Source organism: Rhea pennata, chromosome 3, assembly GCF_028389875.1.
Source record: "Rhea pennata isolate bPtePen1 chromosome 3, bPtePen1.pri, whole genome shotgun sequence".
Classification (NCBI taxonomy): Eukaryota; Metazoa; Chordata; class Aves; order Rheiformes; family Rheidae; genus Rhea; species Rhea pennata.
In genome coordinates, this window is record NC_084665.1 from 67,701,604 (window position 1) to 67,723,278 (window position 21,675).

Consider the following 21,675-nt stretch of genomic DNA (forward strand, 5'->3'; position numbering starts at 1 on the left):
GATTTTTCTTCTAACACCTTCTGATCACCCGAAAGATTTTTGGTGAAAACTATCCTAGTTTCACAGCCTATAAAGGAGGTACCATTTCTCTTCTTCATCATGATATTCTGACATGAACTGAGTAACTCTCATCTACTATTTTGGCAGTTGCAGTGGAAAGTATTTTTTTATAAATGTTTGTATTATATTTTTACTTAATAAAACATTTTACTTCTCATACTAAGAAATTCCCTCAGTACCAAACAATAGAAGTCTGAGTGTAACTTTATTCATGGGAAGGCAATGCTGTAAAGAGACAGGACTTCCTAACTCTTTTTGTCACTTATCCTACCTTACTCCTTTTTCTTCCCACTATTTTAGCAGAAGATAAAGACCCAGGTGCTGAACATTCTGGCAGCTGACTAATCAGGTTAATATGTCAACTATTGCCTCTAGCTATGGCAGCCATGTACTTCTGACATCCCATGGGTGGAAAAAGGTGATGCTTTAATGAACAAGCATGCCCTCTGCTTTCCTTTCTCTGTCTGTAGTTTCTTTGGTGGAGGTGCTGAGTACAAATGCAGATTAATGAACACTAGATGGAGACAGATGCTTCTGCCATTGGATGTAGAAGATTTCCTGTTGTGAGCTGACATTTCTTATCAAACAAAGAGCTAACTCTAATGAGGTGCTGACTGTTCTGAAGCAGCAGGGGGATTTAAGCATTAGGGAGGTTTTACTCCCTCCACGTCAACCCAGACCTCAGCAAGCAGCTTTTTAAGGGCTGAATTTGAGCTTTCCTGTCATGTGAATGTCCTATTAGTTCATAGCAGAGGTACAGGGTATACAGAAGCTTGCATAAATCATGCTGTTACAAACAAGTGAATCCAAGGAAAGAGTAACTTTCATTAATCTTTTTCTACTTTGTTCATGCCTACAATCAGTGGTCTTTATTAGAAAAGGAATTGTATTTGTAATTTGTGACTTAGATACACTTTTTTGTAATATATGCTAAAGCTATGTACTCACAGCAGCACTAAAAACAAATGATATAAAAGAACATGTGGATGAAAGTTTTGGAGTTTGGATGAAAAACAGCTGGAAGTTTAGAAGTTTATTAGAACTTACCAAACTATTCAGCCATTGAAACTTTCTGTAGACTGGTGATGGAAACTTCATGTGTATGCAAAGCATGAGAGATGGAGGTATGTTAATAATAATTATGAGTTAGAGATGTCCTTGACCTGAAGCTAAATATCCACACATTTTCTGTTTCAAAGTTCAGACCTGGTTTTGAATGCTGCAGTTAGTGCCTGATAAAGAAATACCCTGGACTAGAAACTAGTAATTAGACGCTCCTAACCACAAGAGGACATTCAATTTCCAGAAGAATCCATGAGGCGATGGGTTTTTTTTAGGAACCAACTCTGATTTTCATCACTGACAAAAATCTTTGAGGGAGAAAATGGTCTCTTATGGAGTTGCACAAGAGCTGGCACGGAGGAGGCAGCAGCATCTGGTAAGGGAAAACACTACTGCTCCAGGACATGAGCATCTGGGTGAGTGAGTACCTGTGAGTCACCAGCATGTCAGCACCCCAGACTGCAGTCTTTCACCCTGAGGTAATTGGGAGGTAGCTAACCCCTAAATGAAAAACAGAGGGATGTCCTGCAGAGCAGGGATATAAAGCGAATAGCTATCATCTGCAAGTTCAGACTATTTCTTACCCATCAAGGTGGCTGTGTGCCTGCACTTCAGAGTCAGCTTGGCTCTGCTCTGGATCTGGCCAACAAGGATTTTATCAAGCTGGGCCTTCATTTTACCAGCCCTAAAAAATAAAATAATAATAAAAAAGCAATTCTACCTGAATCTAAGTGCCATTAAAAAGAAAAAAGAAAAACATGCGGATTTCTCTTGGAGAAATGAAATCACGTGAAATGTGATAGAAAAGCATTATATGAGAGGTGTGAAAAGGACACACAGTATAGCAGAGGGGAAGAATTCACAATGCTGAATCTTTCTTTTTTGAGCTATTTGGTAATTTTTCCAGAAACATATTATCTGGGCTTTTGAGGATGTGGGGAAGTGGAGATGAGTAGCAAGACTATGCATCACATAACTGAACTACAAGACTTTGGAAGTCTGTCTTCACACTACAAACAAATGTAGACACAATATTCATCAGCTGAGAAGAGAATGATGTAATGAGGAACACCTGGTATTAGAATTGGTCATCGAAGCCAATATGCTTCATGAAAATGAGACAAATGAAGAAAAAAACACTCTTATTTTACACCCTGGTGGTAAATATATTAGCCAGAGGTGCCAGGGTTAAAGTCCATACTCTACTTGATTTGAAAGAATTTGAGATAAAAAGCTGAGGTCTGATTCAATCAAAAGCAAAGACTGAAACAATTCAGTTTTCACAGAAATATTGGAAAGATTTTGTTATCCTTTTACTGTAGAATGAAAAATGAGTTTCTGCAATGTCTATTGAGTTGCCACTTTCTGGACAGCTCTTCATGTTTTCCACTCACCTGTCCTCTACCTCCTCTGTTCTCCAGCTCTATAAGCAAGTAAAGCATGGGAAAGTTGTCAAGGAAACACATTTATTCTTTGGAAGGAGTACTTCAATCCACCAGAACACCTGCAACTCAGCACTGATCTTTATTCATGCACTCAGAAAATGACTTCTCTATCCCTTGTAGAGTGAGGTAGATTGATCTGACAGGGAACAAAAACCAGGGAACAGTAGTACACATAAAAGTAAAAGTAGAAACTCTAAGGTAAAATCCTTGCACCATTGATTAGTACCAGCAGGAGAAAAGTAGATGGAGGAGTCACCTGTTAATCTACTGTTTAATACCATAGAATATAATCCAGTTCATTACGATCTTAGCTTCAAAAATAGAAACTTTTTCTATTAAATAAGGCATTCTGTTCTTTGTTCTTAAAAATGTATCGATAACCCTTTGTTTTATATAATAATTCTCTTCCTTGGAAAATCGCATAAACTCAGCTGTACTGGCTTTCATTCAGGGGATTAATTAGTTCCAATAGAGGCCGTTGAAAGTTTTCCGAAGTTTTTCTTAGGTAAGTATCCAGAAGACTAATGCTTATTCAAAGGTTGTCCAAACGATGTCAACCTGTTTGGCACAGAAACACTGAAAGATTAAACTTGTGAGCCTTTGACTACATCCTGGAATGACTGCCTTTCTTGTAGTTAGAGATGACTGATTGCTGCAAACACTGTGCTGAAGAATATTTGTTCACATTCCAGCATTCAATTTATTTGTAATTCTCCTCCTTGCCCACATTCACTCTGAGATTCTTTTTTTCATGTAAGTGTTTGAGAAATGTCAGTTCTTCATTTTTATCTATAATCAAAGAAGAGTACTTGAGCACAAATAATTAATTTGCTTAGAAACTTTCAATAATCCAGTCAGAGTGCAAAATGAAGGGAACAGATCCCACAGATCAAACAGTGAATGATGAACAGGCAAAACAGTATTTATGAAAATACAAATAAGACATACAAGACTACCAACATTTGGATCAGTATTGCTAAATACTATGTAGAAACTGAGATTACAGTAACAGATTTTTGAACAAAAGATTTAAATATGCCATATAATTTTTCTCATGTTTTCATCATTTTCAGTAATTCAGAACTGCTTTAGTTATTCTTTGAACCTGAGAGTGTGAAGAGTTATTGTAAATGGAGGTTTAAAGGCTAACTCTCAAGACTACTTTCATTTTTTGAGCTTTTAGGTCATGTCTCTGAATCCTATTCTTTGCTCTTACGCTTTGCTTCCTGTTTTCAAGGTAAATTGAATTTTAAAAATTGGTGTCTCTCCCAGTTTTACAGTGTCAGGCAGGGCCTTCTCTGATATTAACAGATCAGGCCCCTAGAGAGGCACTGAAGGAGAAATGTTGAGCCACCAGCTGTAGCTGCACCTGGGTGGAAAGACAAGTGCCAGTTTCAGAGGTTTTTTACAGCTACCACCAAGGAAAATAAGCCCTTGACCATGAAGAAATCTAACTGCCATCAGAAATTTGGACCAATGAATGTGTCAGTTGTCAGAGTCTCAAGGAAATCCAGTATACATGATGTTGCTGTTGTCTGGAGAAGTGGTAAGTGTTAAGGAAATAACAGCTCTTTAAAGAGACACGGAGGAAGCACCAACCCCTCCACAGGCCAGGTACGCTGAGCAGTTCCTGTTGTTATGGAGGACACAGTCCTTGAAGCTAGTGCTGCCTGGATGCTCTGCTTTTTCACAGGACTAAGAAAACCACAGTTTCCTTGAATCCCAGTGCCTCTTAGAACACACATAAAGTGCAAACAGCAAGATACAGAAAAGAGCAAATAAATAGGCTGTGTAAGCGGCAGTCAGTGCTTCTGTATAACTTTCTTGTTTTTTCTTACAGATTTCCCCTGGCCTTTTTAAGGTGTAATTAGACCGTCCAGATATTTGGCACAGAAGAGGGGGCATACGGTTTGAAAATTAGAGAATTTGCTTCCTTTCTAAAGCTGTATGTCATTGCCTTGGGGGACTGTTACGGTTACCAAGCTCTAAACGAGTCAGTCCTGCTGTCTAGCCACAAAAGCTTTTTAATATACACACTGCTGAATGCTGCTCCTGAGCACGGCAGATGTCTGAATCAGTTATTGACTGACTACTGTGTTTGTCTCATGAGCTGGCCAATGTCTTCACTTGATAACAGATATCCAGGTTATGAAGTAATACTGCTGAGAAACATATCAACATGGAGTTTGGTTTGAAGTAAACACTGCTACTATCTCACAGGACCTTACTAATCCTTTTGTAGCATAGTCAGAGACTGTAGACATGAAATCAGCAGTAGGAGTAAGCTGTAGCAGATGTGGTTATGATTAATCTTTTGTGTGTGGGGGTGTAACTCTTTTGCGCATAAGTAGTTTTGATAAACTTTCAAAGACATATTATAGCATTCCCCAACAACCTAACAGCCTATTTCCAACTCTAGTAGCTTTAAGCAAAATACCAGGAATCTTTTCCAGTTTCCATTCAAACTTCCTCTGGAGCCAAGAGAAGTTTGTCTGAATGAGAACAAAGATTCAGAGTATATGTCTCTACATATCCATGAGCTGTCACCACGAGGACCTGTGAAAGACTGCAATGTCAGTAGTGGCAGCACTGGCAGACAATTTAAGTTCAAAACTCCTCTCCACTTCCAGTTCAACTGCCTTTCGCATTAGCCTTGTTCTTATTAACATACTGTGCTTTGTAATTTCGAGATGTTGTGTGGTGACAGACCAAAACCAGGTTGCTCTGATGGCGGGTGCAAGGGCCCAGCTTGCATCATCAACCTTCTGGCAGATGTCACTTGGCACTTCTTCAGCATCGCTTGTCAATACCAAGCTGGATTTCTGTGTGTCCTCTGTCCTATTACTACTGTTACTAGGAAATATATCTGGTAGCTCTCAAAAGTCCTGGTTTGGATCCACGCCCTGCTATGCTGCAGCTAAGCAGGCAGCCCCAGTCTCTGTATTGCAGCATGGGTTTATGGTTACAATCCACATTCCTGCTCATTGTATTTTCCTCAATGACTGTCTGTGCAGCTTGGTGCATTATTTTTCCTGGAGTAGCTCAGTGAGATGAAACTTGGGTTGGTGGAAACTAGCGCAGATCCACAAAAGATACAGTTCTGTAACTTTTCATGGGAAATTAAAGCCTTGCAAATAAGGTACAAATATATTTCCACAAAAAGGCTTGTGTATCATCTTATAAACAGATCAAAGCTGTCTGACTGACTCAGTCTTCATCTTGTTTCTAGATGTGAGTTACTCACAGAGGCAACTGAAGTAATATCATGAGATTTATCTAAATAACAGGAGATTTATGGTAGGTAAATGCTAAAAATGATATGCTCTCAGGGAATATTTTGTGTAAACCATGAATACATCTTGTAGTTTAAACAGTTGTCCCATAGATAAAGTGGAAGTCTGCCTTAGGTAATTTGTGAGCAGACAGTAGTGTCAGATCAAATAGATCAGTAATTTGCCCTTTTGCAGCAGAAAATTATGAGAGACATAGGAAAGGGTCACTATTATGTTTTCAGCTAGTTACACTTGTCTGATTTGGTCAGTCCACTGTTATACTTCTAAAAGAGCGTAGTGTTGATCTGCTGGCTCCAGCTACCCACTGAGACAATCATAATTCTGAACACTTTGTGCAACCAGCTAACCATGGTAGCAGAGACAGGGCACAGATCCTCTTGCTCCAAATACATTCAAGTATAGATAGCACTTAGCTAAAGAAGAATCTTCATTAACAGCAATATCAAAAATGAGTCGTTACAGCTGAGCATGACCCTTTAGTAGGGTTACTTCACTACAATATATACAGCACATGCATATATATCTGACAAAATTAGTGAAAATGTTGAGGTCAAACTGTAAGGCTCTGTGTACAACCATAATCGTGAATATCTTGTGGCTCTGCGTTATGACATAAAGTTTGTCTTTAACTTTATAAAGTGGACTATGGAATCATTCATTAGAAAGACCACAATGCCAACATTAGAAATAAAAAGCAAGGCACACTTGTTTGACCCAGCTTTTCCTAATTAGCATTTTACTCACATACAGTCAATCTCACTTCCCTAAAATGTATTCCTTTTTGTATTTTAGTGATTGTCTTTTGATTAGTTTAGAAGTGCACAGCTATCAGCACAGTGAGAAGTACGGTAATAGGCATTTCGTTTGATCTATTGAGCACACAGGAACCTCTCTTGCCAGGAGTGCCAGAGAAAAAATGAAATGACTGAATTGCCTCACTGATTAAACACCATGCAATATATACCCAGCAGCTCCATCTGGGTCTTGCCACTTGTAGAGTACGTTATGAGAACACTAAAGGAAATGGTCAGATTGTTACGGTGGGGCTTGAATAGCATCCACATAAATCTAGGAAACAGTTGATCTCCTTTTAAGAATGAGAAGATTACCACCCAAACTTAGGTCTAATGCTTTAAAACTGAGCAATAGAAAGTGATTTCTATAAGTATTGTTTGAGGGAAGGGAGGAATAAAAGATTAAAGGTGTCCAAATGTATGTAGAGTGAATTAAGAAAATGTCTGGTAACATTGCTTTGAGGGAAAATAAAAAGAGAGGAAAGCAGAGAATGTACTTTTGGGCAGAATGCTTTTGGGAAAGAAGCTTTCAAACAGTGAGCAAACACCATTTCATGCTGTTGTGCTCCACTGTGTTCAAAGAAAAGCAGGACTCTTTGTGCACTTTCTTACTGAAGGAATTGAAGCAGAGAAATACCTGAATCCACCACCAAATTTTCCTTCTCCTTGGAGACCTATCCCCTAGTAAGGATATCTGTTAACTTTTCAAGTCAGGAGATGTAATAATATGTTCTCATAATATCAAATCCTACTTTGCCTTTTGCCTTGTTCATAACCAAATCTTTTAGAGCATGCCACTTAGGAACTCTTTTAACTTCTTAATGTACTATTGTTGGTACATTATATATTGGGTATATGGGTACATTATATACATATATTGGGTATAAGGGTATATTATATGTATATAATGTACCCATTGCCTTTCTCACAGAGATTTCCTGTGCTGAAACTGTGCCAGACAGATTTCTGAGAAATCTCCATCTGTTGTATGACATGCTGAAGACCATGAGGTAGCTAAATTCCTTATCCAGTCTGACTTGCCAGCAGGATGACTCTGCAGACAATATGTAAAACTGAGGGGACTGGACTTCTGCAGGCACTTTACCATGGAAAGACACTTGTTTTTAGATGAGCTTGGCTCCATGGGATGGCAGAGAGTTTGTCCCACTTTGTAGCCATGTCTTTGCGCTGTCGGTGGCCTGAAATCACATTGGGCAGTCTGATATCTGAGAGATTTTTTCCCTCCGTGAAAAATTTTATAAGATGAACGAGAAAAGTCAAAAGTGTTGAGGCGGTAATAAGAATTTTTGTTCGGGGAAAAACTAACTCTCAAAATTTGCTTGCCCATCAGTTGGTGGAAGAGGACTGCACCCAGATCAAGGACTTTGGAGTGCTACTAGAAATCAGTAGTCACATAGGGTCCTGATTATGGAAACAGTAAGGCACAGCTACTCTGTGTCTTTGCAAGATGGTTAAAATGTTATCTCTGAAAGGTGGTACCAAGTAGATATTAACAGGGATCTACCAGATGATTAGCTCTCTGAAGAATCAGATCACCCTTGAGACAATTTAAACAATCTTTTTACCTGCCTAAATATAAGTAGCCAAAATTTGAAAATCTTGGCTTAATTAAATTCAGCATCTTAATGACTCTGTTGATACAAAAAAATACTTAATATCTGATGCTGTAGTGCAGGTGATTTCCAGAAAATCCAAGTAAAAACATAGCCTTGTATCAGACATTTTAATATGTCTTATTCTTTCCTTCTGCAGCTGGGTGGCTGTCTCATGAAAATGCCAAGAATTAAAGTACAGTATGTACTGTACCTGTAGCTTATGCATCTATTATTTGTGCAGATTTTTTCCAGGAGTAGATCATTTTGGGCAAGAATTGGTTGCCAGCTAGGAAAGGAGAGAAGGAAAAACAAAATAATGTCCCTTAGGGTGGGTGGTACTAGCCAGCAGAACATTATTGGTCTATGCAGTCGGCAGGATCTGGGTTTAGTGCTGTCACTGAGGACTCCTCTGAGCATGTCAGTAGAAGAGAACTATTATAGGAGCCACAAGTCCAGCATGCAATTAGGGTTAGGTAAAGGGCTTGAGTAATCACGCAATAGTTTCTGTTATATAACTTGCAAGATCGTACCCAGGGAACAGAGATGTAACTTAATACTACAGCAGCAGTCAACACTGTGACTGCCCAGGGTCAATTGCTAGTTCCATTATAAACCTTGTTTTTCAGTTAATTTATAACCCAGACACTCTAATTCACAGCAGGCTAAAACTTGGCACATGCACTTTTTTTCTGTGTTGAAAGCTTAAATTAATTAGATAACAATAACAATATAATTATTACTATCATTAATTTAGATTCAGACTATTCAAAACAGTGAAAGAAGCTTGATGGTTTTAGACTTGTATTTTCTTCATTTAAAAGAGGTTTAGTTTATATCTCAAAGGATACATTAAGTCAGTCACTGTACTGGAAGCTTTTGCCTTTGTTGTCTATTTGCTATCTACTGTTTTGCTTAATATACATATAATTTAATCCTATTAATTAATATTTATTAATTCAGATCCCAATATCTAATAATGGAACATTTCAAAGAAGCTCTAAATTTGTTGTCTCACAAGATTCGTTTTTTTCTTTCTTGTTCTGCAGAGTATTTTCCATTCAGGTTAGTTTCTTGGCAGTGTTAACTGCAGTGCTAGCTTTGCCATAAAATTTTTTTTCAGTTGTCATGTAGTTACATATTTCTACTACCATGCCAGTCGATTGTAAAAAAATCTTAATATCTGGAAAGACTTTCTTTGAGTCCCATAGAATTTCCTTTTGTAACGTTCTTTTGTTGAACTTTCCTGAACTTCGTGGTCTGTGTAAAGCTAAAAATCCCCAACCCACAACAGAAGTTTTGTTTAATTAAGAAGACAGATTTTGACACATTATATAATCATTTGATTACTCCTTCCCTATCCTGAGCAAAGCCATGCTGTCACAGGGGAGGTCTAGAGGGTGGTCTACCTCGCAACTTGTCTTCAGGAGAAGGCTGTAATTGCTGTGGTCACACAACATACCTCATGATAACAAATTCCCTCAGCTTAATACCATCGGAGCTGTAAGCCAAAGTATTAACCTATCTCTATCCCAATTGCAGTATTTGGGAAAACCAGATATAATCAGGACATACACTTAGGCAATGTTTTGTGATACTCTCCTCGGGATAATCATGAACTTGGCCACAGAAAATAAAGACCAAGGATTTGGCTCAATCATATAATCACAGAATCAGTAAGGTTGGAAGGGACCTCTGGAGATCATCTAGTCCAACCCCACTGCTCAGCAGGGTCACCTAGAGCCTGTTAGCCAGAGTCGCATCCAGGCGGTCCTTGAAGATCTCCAGAGAAGTAGACTCCGCAGCCTCCCTGGGCAACCTGTGCCAGTGCTCCGTCACTCTCATAGGGAAGAAATTCCCCCTCATGGTCAGGCAGAACTTCCTGTGCTTCAGTTTCTGCCCATTGCCTCCAGTCCTGTTGCACGGGACAACTGAAAAGAGTTTGTCCCCGTCCCCTTGACACCCTCCCTTCAGGTACTTGTACACATTGATAAGATCCCCCCTCAGTCTTCTCTTCCCCAGGCTGAAGAGGCCCAGCTCTCGCAGCCGTTCCTCATAGGGCAGGTGCTCCAGCCCTCAGATCATCTTTGTAGCCCTACACTGGACTCTCTCCAGTACCTCCACATCTCTCTTGGACTGGGGAGCCCAGAACTGGATGCAGGACCTGAGATGAGGCCTCCCCAGGGCTGAGTAGAGGGGCAGGATCACCTCCCTCCACCTGCTGGCAACACTCTTCTTAATGCACTCCAGGAGACCATTGGCTTTCTTGGCCACAAGGGCACATTGCTGGCTCATGGTCAATTTGTCATCCACCAGCACTCCCAGGTCCTTCTCTGCACAGCTGCTCTCCAGAAGGTCAGACCCCAGCTTGTACTGGTGCCTAGGGTTACTCTTCCCTAGGTGCAGGACTCTGCACTTGCCCTTGTTGAACCTCATGAGGTTCCTCTCCGCCCAGCTCTCCAGCCTGTCCAGGTCTCTCTGAATGGCAGCACAGCCCTCAGGTGTGTCAGCAACTCCTCCCAGCTTGGGATCATCAGCAAACTTGCTGAGGATGCACTCTGTCCCCTTATTCAGGTCACTGATGAAGAAGTTGGACAGGATGGGACCCGATCCTGAGCCCTGGGGGAAGCCACTAGCCACAGGCCTCCAACTAGACTCCATGCCACTGATGACGACCCCTCTGAGCTCTGCCTTTCAGCCAGTTCTCAATCCACCTCACTGTCCACTCAGCAAACCCACACTTCCTGAGCTAAATCTTTTGCTAATTTATGAAACTGCATGGTTCCATAACCATAACTGCACTTAAAAAACATGGCAATGTAAGAATTCATCAGTCTTTATCACAAATTAGTTAGGTTGTTCTCCACTTTCTTGTATCAAGCAATGCACTATTCTCAGTCTTATTGGGTTCAGTGGCACTACTCATGTAAGGCATGTGAGTAGGACCACTTTAAGGTCTGTACAATAGTAGTTTCAGGATAAACTTGTAAATTGGAGATCATTATTGCACATAAAAATTTTCAGCTAAGTTGAATTGGCTGATTTTATTCTTAGCCCTTATCCTTGACAGTTACTAAAAACAAAATGGGCTTTGTAAGCATGACTACTAAACGTCATCACAGTATTCAGGGGAAGAGTACGTGAAGCAAGTGGCTGGAGGGCTATCCCAAATCATATTATGGAGGTTTCTTGTTTATACAAGTTGTATAAATTTATAACAGTTATCTTTGCAAAAAAACATGTAAAGAATTATTTACAGGATTTTAAAAGGTGGAAAAAATGGGACATTTTGCTTTCAAAAGGTGTTCTGTGATTGTGTTGTATCATATCCTTCCATCCCTTTGCAAAGTGTTTTATTAATTACATCTTTCTTATTGTACCTATTAAACCTCTGTGCATGTTTACACCTAATATTCTGTGAATTTACAAAAAAAAAAAAAAAAAGAAAAGAAAAAAGAAAAGGAAAGCCAGGCATTTACAATATAAAACACAATCTTTGAGTGCTAAGTGGCAAACAGCAAGGGAAAAAGTAAAAGGAGGTGATTTAGTCAAAAGCTGCTGTGACTATTTGGTCCCAGGAGACACTTCATTTGGTTTTTGTTCATGTTCCAGTGTATTATAATATTATTGGAGATGACTTCATATGTCAAGTGTCACTTAGAAACCGCATATTTTATTTAGCATTATGGGTTTCAAAACTGCCAGAGAGTCAATATTTATCAGGGACACTTCATTTAATATTTTTGTTTTCTACATAGCCTAATTCACACTCTAAAATTGAGAACTTAGTCAGCAGTGTACTTAGTTTACCTCTAACTGTAGTAAGGTGTACCAATTCAAACTGCTTGCTGATAAAAGCAAGACAGAGCTAAGGAGAATTGTTAATTTATTACTAAGTGTTGTGGTTTTGCAATGTATGGACTTCCCATGTCCAAAATCAGTTTTTAGTGGTGTTTTTGGTTCTGGAACTTTGAGTCTGTGAAACGCAGAGTTTGCACACATTGTTTAATGATAATTATTAAGAAAAAAAAAGTAAGCTATTCCCTGCATTACTTGATTTGATTCAGATGCATTCAATTCACTGCGCAGTCAAAGGTAGTTTCTCTAAAACCTACCATGATTTGGAAATGTTTTATTTTTAAGGGTAACAAAATCTTTTTAGAAAGAAAAAGAATACATACTCAATAGCATTCTGAGTCATCTTCATGTTGATTTTCATTTGCTTGCATTAAAAATGCTGGAAAGGATCAAGACAGAACATAGTCCTGAGATTCCCAAGAGACTAGATGGAAGGTTAGAAATCTCATCAAAACACCTGTCCAATGCTTGACCAATTTTGCAGGCTAGCTCTTACCAGGACTAACCCAAACCCACCTGAAATTCCATCTGAAGTCTTTGAAGCCCTTCTGGAAAAGAAATTAAAAAGAGTAACTTTTAATCACTTATTAACTCACAAATAACTACTTAAAAACTTATTCTGTCACTTGGTTGAATTGTCAGTAGTACTGTTTCCATTTTCTTTGATGTTAGTGTTTTGACATTTGGGATTCTCAGAACCCAACAACAAGATCTAAATATAAAAAACTGTTACTGAGTTTGTTCTTTTTTTTTCCTCCTGGCAAAGTAGTCATGTATTTTTTTCTTAACGGCCATCATGGTGTTTAGACTTGAGACATTCTGAATTCAGCATCTGAATGCAATCTATCTTTGATTGTGCAATGGCAGAACAATAAGGGCTTTTAGCAGATGAGCACAGTCCAGAAACTCAGTAAAGAAGAGCCCTTATGGAAGTTTGTTGCCCAGATCCAGCCTTTTTGCTGGTGTTTTCCTCTAGTACTGAGCTTTCCAAAGAAGACGAGAATGATTGTTACGAAGAACTGTAAGTTTTAAGGGCACTTTTTTGTTTTGTTTGTAACGGTGCTATCTGATACCACTCAAATACAAGAGGCAAAGGCAGGAACAGAAAATATGAAGATGAGTCACTGGACAAACATGACATCCTGCCTGCCTATCATAAGAATTTCTTTGAGGTCAGCCACAGAAATCCCCCATCTGCATCAATAGCGAAAGAGCAGAAGCGATAGCACATACAGGGCGCAGAAAGAACCTGCAGATTGTGTATGTTTCACTTTGTGAATCAGCAGCACCTTCTCCCATGAAATACTATGCTGGTTCTGGAAAACTGTCTAGAAACGTAGAAAGGAGCCAACAGATTGACACAATAATTATTAAGAGACAGAGCCTTTCGTATGAAGCATTGCAGAGGGTATGAATGCTGAGCAGATGTGATAATCGTTTTCAAAATAAGTATGGAAAGTTATAGAAGAAGCATGTGGACTCTTAAATTTAGACTCTTTCATAATACAAGAAAGATGGAGTTCCAACAAAACTGAAAGGCAGCAGATGTGAAACAAATGGAGTTATTCTCAGAGATCCTGATTAACTTGAGGAACCCACTGTCACTGGACACTGTTTGAGGTCCAGAGCTTAAACCTAAGTAAATTAGAAGTGAAAACACTTATAGCCACTTTCACTTCTGGTTGCCTGGACCCCTAACCCTGTAGACCACATCTGTTGCATTTACTACTTGAACAGTAAGTTAGTGAAGATGTTCTTTGTGCTACAGCTAAGCAAGCTCATCCTTGTAGCATAGTATCTCCAGGCAGGCCTGAAAACTCACTTCTAAAAAACTTATGCAAATGGCAAAATTATCTAGTTTTGGCACTTTGCTCTCAAAAATTCATTGGAGATCACTGTTGGAAAAGGGATACTAAACTAACTGTGCTGAATATTATTCTGATTTCCTAGGATAGTCTTTTTCTTTATACACCATTAGTTTTTAGGGGGCTGCCCCTTGCTTGAGTCAGAAGATTAACAGACTGGGAACAGCACAGCCTTTAATAAAATCTTAAGAAAAATAAGAGCTGAAATGTAAGTGAAATGTTCCAGTTGCTCACAGACTGAGGAATAAAGTAAAAAATTTAAATGAACTCACCAAAAATAATGAAGTTTGGCTAAAAACCATCTGGATAAGAGCAGAGTTTAAAATCTGGAGTTACTCTGAGTACTGAATCTGATTCCAGTAAAGCTTTAGTGCAATTCCATTAGAAATCCAATTTCCCTGCTGTTGTTTTCTCTGGGAACTATCTTTTAAACCCAGTTGTACTCCTGCCATCACTTGTAGAAAATAGTTTAAAGTGGATATAAATAAGAATAACATTTTGACCACTAGTGTCCATTTTGAATAAGTTGGAAAGTGGTGAAGATTTCGTGAACGCACGAAACAATTGATGCTCCCCCAGACTGTTTTTATCCATCCAGAAACTCATATTAAAGTAAATGAAAACAAATGCTAATATCTAAAAAATATTCTAAACATCAGGTTGCAAAACTAAACAACAGAAGTTACCACTCAGTCAAATCTGGGCCTTCAGAACACAAGTGAGTAGATAAGTTAGTGTACATGCTTCTGTGAGATGCTGTTCATTACTGAAACTTCCTGTTGGAGGAGCTTGTTCCAACAGGAAGGATTTTTTGTAGCAAATTATAAAATGAGTTGAGGATTTAAAAACATTAGAGACCCATAAGAAGCAGGAAAAGCCAAATGATGCTAGAAACCAATGCAGGAGCAGCATAGGTGTTGACTTAGCATCATTTTAGCATTGTTCTGTAATTTATCTGAATTTTTGTACCACAATAACTCAACTGTGGCAAATCTGCATGCCAAAGCCACAGTGTCCTGATAATAGTCAGACATGTTAGATGTACTTGAAAACACATTGTATGTAAAAACTCAGAGTTACTGTAAAGCAAGTTTACTTGTAAAGCCAGTTCACACAGTAGACACTTCTGACAAGTGTGAACAAGTCAAGTGAACAGATTGCTCTCAAGAAAGTCCTATTAACATGATAAAGGACTCATTTCTGATGTCTGCAGTACGTGAAACTGCAAGAAAATATCTCCCAATAGTTGCAAATCAGGATTATTCAGTAGAGATTGCAGGATGATATGAAGTGCTCTAACAAATTGTTAAAAAGCTAGCAGGCAAAAAAAGTTCTGTTAAGCAGAAAAAGAAGGAAAAAAAGGGGGGGGAAAGTCTTCTTTAGAATGTTTTGGTCTCATAGCCAAAGCAAGAGAGTAATAAAACTTACAGTAATAACAGTCAATGAAATTTTTGTGGAAACCCATTTGACATGTTGTAAGTCAAATGACAAATTCAGACAACATAGAGTGAAGGAAAAGAAATGCCTAATGGGTGACAATAGAAGAACGATGTTAAGTTTGTAAAATCAGATTAGCAAGAACAAATAAGGGGTGGAATAAATTAGCCATATTGCAAAGGAAGAAAACCCTTTACAAGAACGTAACTCTGAAATATGGAATTATCATGGCTGTCACCAAGTCAAAGAAAAGATGACATGAAATAATTGCACAGTCATAGGATAGTGGGATTTGTTTTTCTGAAAGCACACTCAAAGGTGAGATAGAGAATTCATTTTGTTCAAAATTGAATTGATTCCTAGTACAACATAGGAGGCTATTAAAATGAAGCTTTTTTTGATAAATCATCAGTGCATGTTGTTGGTAGATTAAACTATATGCTCACACAAGGGAGAAACATTGTCCAGAAGTATTTAAATTGCTACCGTTATATCAGGCCCAAGTTATTAAAAGAGCAGAGAACTTTTTACAGATACAGTCATTATTAATTCAGCAGAAGGAAACAGATTGCACAAAAACACTATTGCAATAGAAAATAGACGTTTATTGTCCCTTCAAGGTCTCAGGATATTAGCAGGGGCTTATTGAATGCAATCACAGAACAAAAATATAAGCAATACATTTGCCAAGAACCTTCTCATTGATATTGTTACCAAAACAGGGGATGGCCTTAGATCAAGAACTAGAAATTTAAAAATAACTAAATAAATAAGCAGGAAATTTCATTATTAAAAAATAAACTTATGAAAATATGTGTCTGATTGGAATCACCAAAAAAACTCAGAATATTACAAATTATTACAAGGGGAAGGTTGGTTTTCGTTCATGTACTTCAACATTTTAGATGAAAAGTTGCTGTTTTAGACAGAAATTCGGTAACTGAATGAAAATCAAGTGACATGGCGTTTGAATACAATATAGATTTTTAAAGGTGAATTTTGGCGCACATTGCAGGGAGAAGTGAAACACTCAGCTTCATTAAAATGAGGTTTTATATAAATCATACTATTATCTGTGGGAAAGATGGGAAAGACCAGAAGACATGACAAGTCTCTAAGCTATTCTGATGAACTCCAGGAGCTGTGCGATACACAGTCTGGAATGAAAAGAGTTATGATAATGCTCACACCAACTTCAGTAAGTTGCATCTTCACTCTGATTACTTCTACTTCTTGTCTACACTGTCAATATAGATCATATGATCTGAAACAGAATTTGATTCTTAACAATTTATACAATGTCTATTACAGAAAAGCCCCAATATTAAATGCAATCTAAAGGGCACCAGAGTAATAAAGAATGATAAATAGCACCTTTTACTACATACTTCTGTATGTTAAAAACCAAGTTTCAGTTCCAAACATAAAAGCAAAATATTTTTATTGACTGACATTACACTGCAATTGTTCTCATGACAAATTTCTGAAATCTCTGTAAAAGGAAAATCATGGAGCTGTATGTAGAAAATAGTCAGTGTCTTAATAGATTCAGTATAAACTCTTTCATTTATAAAGAAAAGAAAGATGTGCGCAGCAGCATGTGAGGGTAGCAGCAGATACTGAGCCATGCTGTGCAATTCCTTCAGGATTTATTAAAGGGTCAGGAAAGAAGTGACTGTAAGAAGAGAGATTAGAGTGACCACAAGATGAGATCACAGCAGAAAAAAGACACTACATTGCATTTTCTGCAGTACACATCTGTGGAGAAAACAACTTGAGGAAGATGAGCTTCAGCATGGTGAGAGGCAAGGGATTAGGTCCTACTCTCTTCAGTGCCAGTGAGAGAATGGAAAATAGCCCAGAGCAATTGAAAATACGTATGTTAATGCACTGCTAACCCAAGAGCACTTTGTAGCCTAGTATTCATTTAAAGAATAATCTCACTTGTCATTTTGGCTTCTCCATGAAGTTTAGCTGAAGCCAGTTTAGAAAAGACAGGGATATTGTAGTACTGTGGTAATTCTAGTTGTCTTTCTTCATCATAGAAGAGAAAAAAGAGTTAAGTTCCATCATCAAGAAAGACTTTTATTTATAGACTTGTTTGTTTGTTCCACAGGTGCTACCCAGTGCATCATCATCATAAAAATGCGTGAGAAGGATAAGAAAGGACTTTTACCAAAGGAAAATAACATTTTTCCTTCTCAGTAGGCAATCTTTTTTGAAGTCAGACAGGTAAAAGGGATTTTCTGTTTTTCCCACATTATTCTTTTTTGCTTTCCATTGACAAGAACTAGTTACTTTGTAGTAGGAATATGATTTGCTTTGCAAATGGTAAAATAACTAGTGTCCCAGACCAGATTATGTTTATAATGATTTAAGCCTGGAATAATCACAGAGATAAAAAGCTGGAAATGATTTACAGGAAAAAAATATGTTTTGTAAAATTTGGAAAACTATCTTATCATCTGTTAATTACATATGTGGTACTTATATCATGTGTAGTCACCTCAAATGTAAGCCAACAGCAAACACTACTTACAGATTACTTACAGATACCATTTAGTTAATAGACTCCTACACAGAGACATAGGTTAGTAATCCTGATGGAAGAGTAGCTCTACAAATTTCCTCAGCTCTATAAACTGATTGAATAGTTAAAATATAGGTTCCATAAATATAAGTAGGTAATTGTATTCATTCTACTGATAAAGGGTACAAAACAGCAGAAGTAAATTTATCAGCATTTAATAAAGAATTTTGTAACCTAGTAAACTGCTGCTTTTCCAGAGTCACACAGCTGGCCCTTGATCTCTATGTCTAACCAGCACCCTTTATAGGAGAGGTTAGAGTCTCATCTTAAATCCTCAGTGGAAGAGTGCTAAGAAAATTTCTCAGGTGTTTTGACCACAAAATGCTCTAAAAAAGACTTTTTTGGGAGTCTGGAAATACAGACAGGAATGTATTTCTGTATAGCAGGGAAATTCAGAGAGAAGTGAAAACTGTTGTTATTTTTTCAGTTGCCTTTATTGGACATATTTACTGTCTATTTCCAATGGATTAAACCAGCAGTAGATAATATAACACCTACAAATTCTATAGCTGAGTACAGTACTCTATAGTACTCTATAAAAACACAAAGGAAAGAGCTCTAGTGTTAAAACTTCCGTAATGGAAACCAGAAACATTCCCATTCTCAGATACAGTACTATCTCTAACTGAGATATCATCTGTCGGAACAAACAGATAATTGTGAAAAGAAGAACTCTCTTTATGTTGTTGCACTAGGTCATCAAACATTTTCTTCCATACATTGAGCTGTTCATTATTTTCATCATGCACTCTAGATTTTTTTCAGAATTGTTAGAAAAGTTGTTCAGCCTATTATTATTAGGGATACATTGTCAAAAAGATAGATGTAATGTGTTTGCCGCATTTCTAGTCCTTGGAGGAGATCAGTAAAGATCAGTAATTTGGAAAGCATCTGTTTTTTGTGAAGATGAATGAAGATACCCAATGCACAGGAAAAGCACTCCCAAAAATTGGCCTTAGCTTCTCCCCACTACCTTGAAGTCCTCTCTCCCAGATGCCTTTATGCCTTCTCAGATCTTCCCAATGGAGGTTCCTCTTCTCCCTTTGTTCTTACTGTAAGGTAGCTTTTCTCTGCAAATTTCCAGTAGCTGACATTTTTTTGGCACAATTCCTGCCACTGATTTCACTCAATAGCTATTCTCCATTCTGATACTAGACATGATGGGCATACCTCAAGTAAGTTTAAACTTGTAATGGTTTTTGAAGCACCTTATTCAGCTCCATGTTTGAAGCCCTCAAGAATAAAGATTGCAGTTTTGAACTACCTTTAGACGGCCATTACTCTCATCTTCTGCTGACATCTGGACAAATCCTATGCATGATGATCTCTTGAAATAGTAAGATTATATTCTATGCAAGACAAGTCCCCCAAAACTCCAGGAAAACGTGATCTAGAGTCATTATTTCCCTTGGATTTTAAGAACAACCAATCTCCTCTTTCTTTATGGTTCTAAAAAGACATTAAGGTTTATGAGGTTTCTTTCTTTTTATGGGAGACTGTAATCTACAGAGAAAACTGAATATAATGCTTTCAACTGTTTTTTTTAGGAAAACAAAATAATGAAGCAGCCCTTCCTCTATTCTCTCTCAGTCAATGTTTCTAGATACTTAAATACCAGAGTGAATGTGCCTGAACTGGTTTATTAATTGACTATCACCTCTTTTTGTCTGTAACTCCTATCCACTTTGCTTTTGTCTCAACTGTGCTCACCAATCAGATGTCACTATTAGTGGAGTCTTCTCAGTCAACACAAGCAGAGCTGCGCAGGATCATGTTTAACATGCTTGCCCTGGTCCCATTTCCTTTGTGTCATGGAGTTCAGGACAACTATTCTGCAGACACATTCTAAAATACAGGAATTAGCTTCATATTTGTGCTTCAGCTCACAACCTGAATTCCAGCATCTTAAGTATATTGTGCTAATGCTGATTTGCTGAAGGTATGTTAAGATGCCTTCCAAAATTTTAGTCAAACTACTGTTGTATTAAACTTACATAAAGTTCATATTGCCAGATACTTCATATTTTTTTATTCTTAATGTAGTTAGAAGAAAGAAAAAGAAAGAAAACTACACCTCTTGAGAGGATTCAGAGCAGTTAAGCCAGGAATGAACTCAGTCCTGGTGATCAGGTGGCAAAGATTGTGCTCCATGTGTTCTTTAAAGTTTCACTACGCAATCCAAATATATGGTCCAGAATGCTAGAATTTCCTTGAAGAATAACACCAAAGCTGAAAAATAGATGTCTTAAATAATAACCTGACTATAATCATACTCCATTCCATTTCATTCCATTCTGTAAAAAAGTTTCTTCTGGAAAAATATTCCCGAAATTTAGAGACTTTAGTGAGAAACACAACATTATCTCACTTTTATCCAGAAATCTAAAGTCTGAAATCACCAAATAAATCATTTTTGTAGCAGCCACACATACAGTAATAAATGATAAAGTTAGGATGTGTTCTTTGCTATAAAATGTCTCCCTAACATTTTTGACCTGCCAGTATTTTAAAAAGTGTTGCTACTGTTTGCTGAGCAAGGGGAAATAGTAAAATGATGCACTACCCTTCTCCTAACTCTTGATTATTTTGTTCACAAGGTAGAAAGAAACCTGTTTTCAAGGGAATGATAACAGCTTTGGAATAGAGTCCAGCTGCTAGCCATGCTAACTGACTGAAAAGAGTTTTCAGTCCATTTGGTACAACAATAATAGTCAAAGTTAGGGAACCATTTTTCTCCTTCCTAAATATGTCCTAACACCAGCATGATTTTAACAAGACAGCTCTTCGTTTTTATTTCATTCACTCATTCCTTGGGTTTGTTGCCAAGAGCAACACAAAGAATGCACCAGGGTGTCATAATAATCCTCCATTAAATCCCTAGTATTTAAATTTTAATGCTATAATTCAACAGCTGACAAAAGCCCATTGAGTAAGTCTAAGGAGAGGAAAAGAGCTGGTCCCATTTTCTCAGGGGGTGATGCTATAGCAACATGGAATGAATTTGGGGTCAGGGAACAAGCTGTCTCCAAGCTTTGTTTGCATTTCCTGGCTAAAAGTAGAATCTGGTGTTATAAATTTTACCAAAATAAGTAGTTATTTGGAGCTGCATGAAGATAGTTCCCTCTGTAAAAACCTTTACTTTGTAAAAAAAAAGACAAGAAAACCAGCAGCCAGAAAGCAGACAAACTAACAAACTATTTTAGAAAGTGCTAGCCTAAGAATTATTTCACAGTCTCTCTTCCTTCTTTAGTTTCCTTACCTTCCAGTGTAAATTATGCACCAGAACTTGAAATGATACAACACACTAAGTACATTTTAAAGGCATAACACAAAGACAGCAAAGTCAATAATGGTGGAACAGAGACCTCTTATAATCATCAAAGACCTAGAGAAAGTCTGGTATGTCATTTGTTATGCTTAGCTGTCCATGTACTGAAGGCTTTTGTGTTCTGAGGAATGTTGTTCTGTGGAAACAAATGAATACACCTGAAAGACAATTGTCCATTGTGTGAAACTTTGCTCATCGAGAGCAGCACAACACCCTTTTCCAAAACTATCTTATTTACTCAGAATTAGTCTTTGCATGGGTGTTTTCAAAGTCGATTTTAGTATGGATTAAAGCTTAAGCAGGAATACAGCTTACTTGCAATTTTTGCAT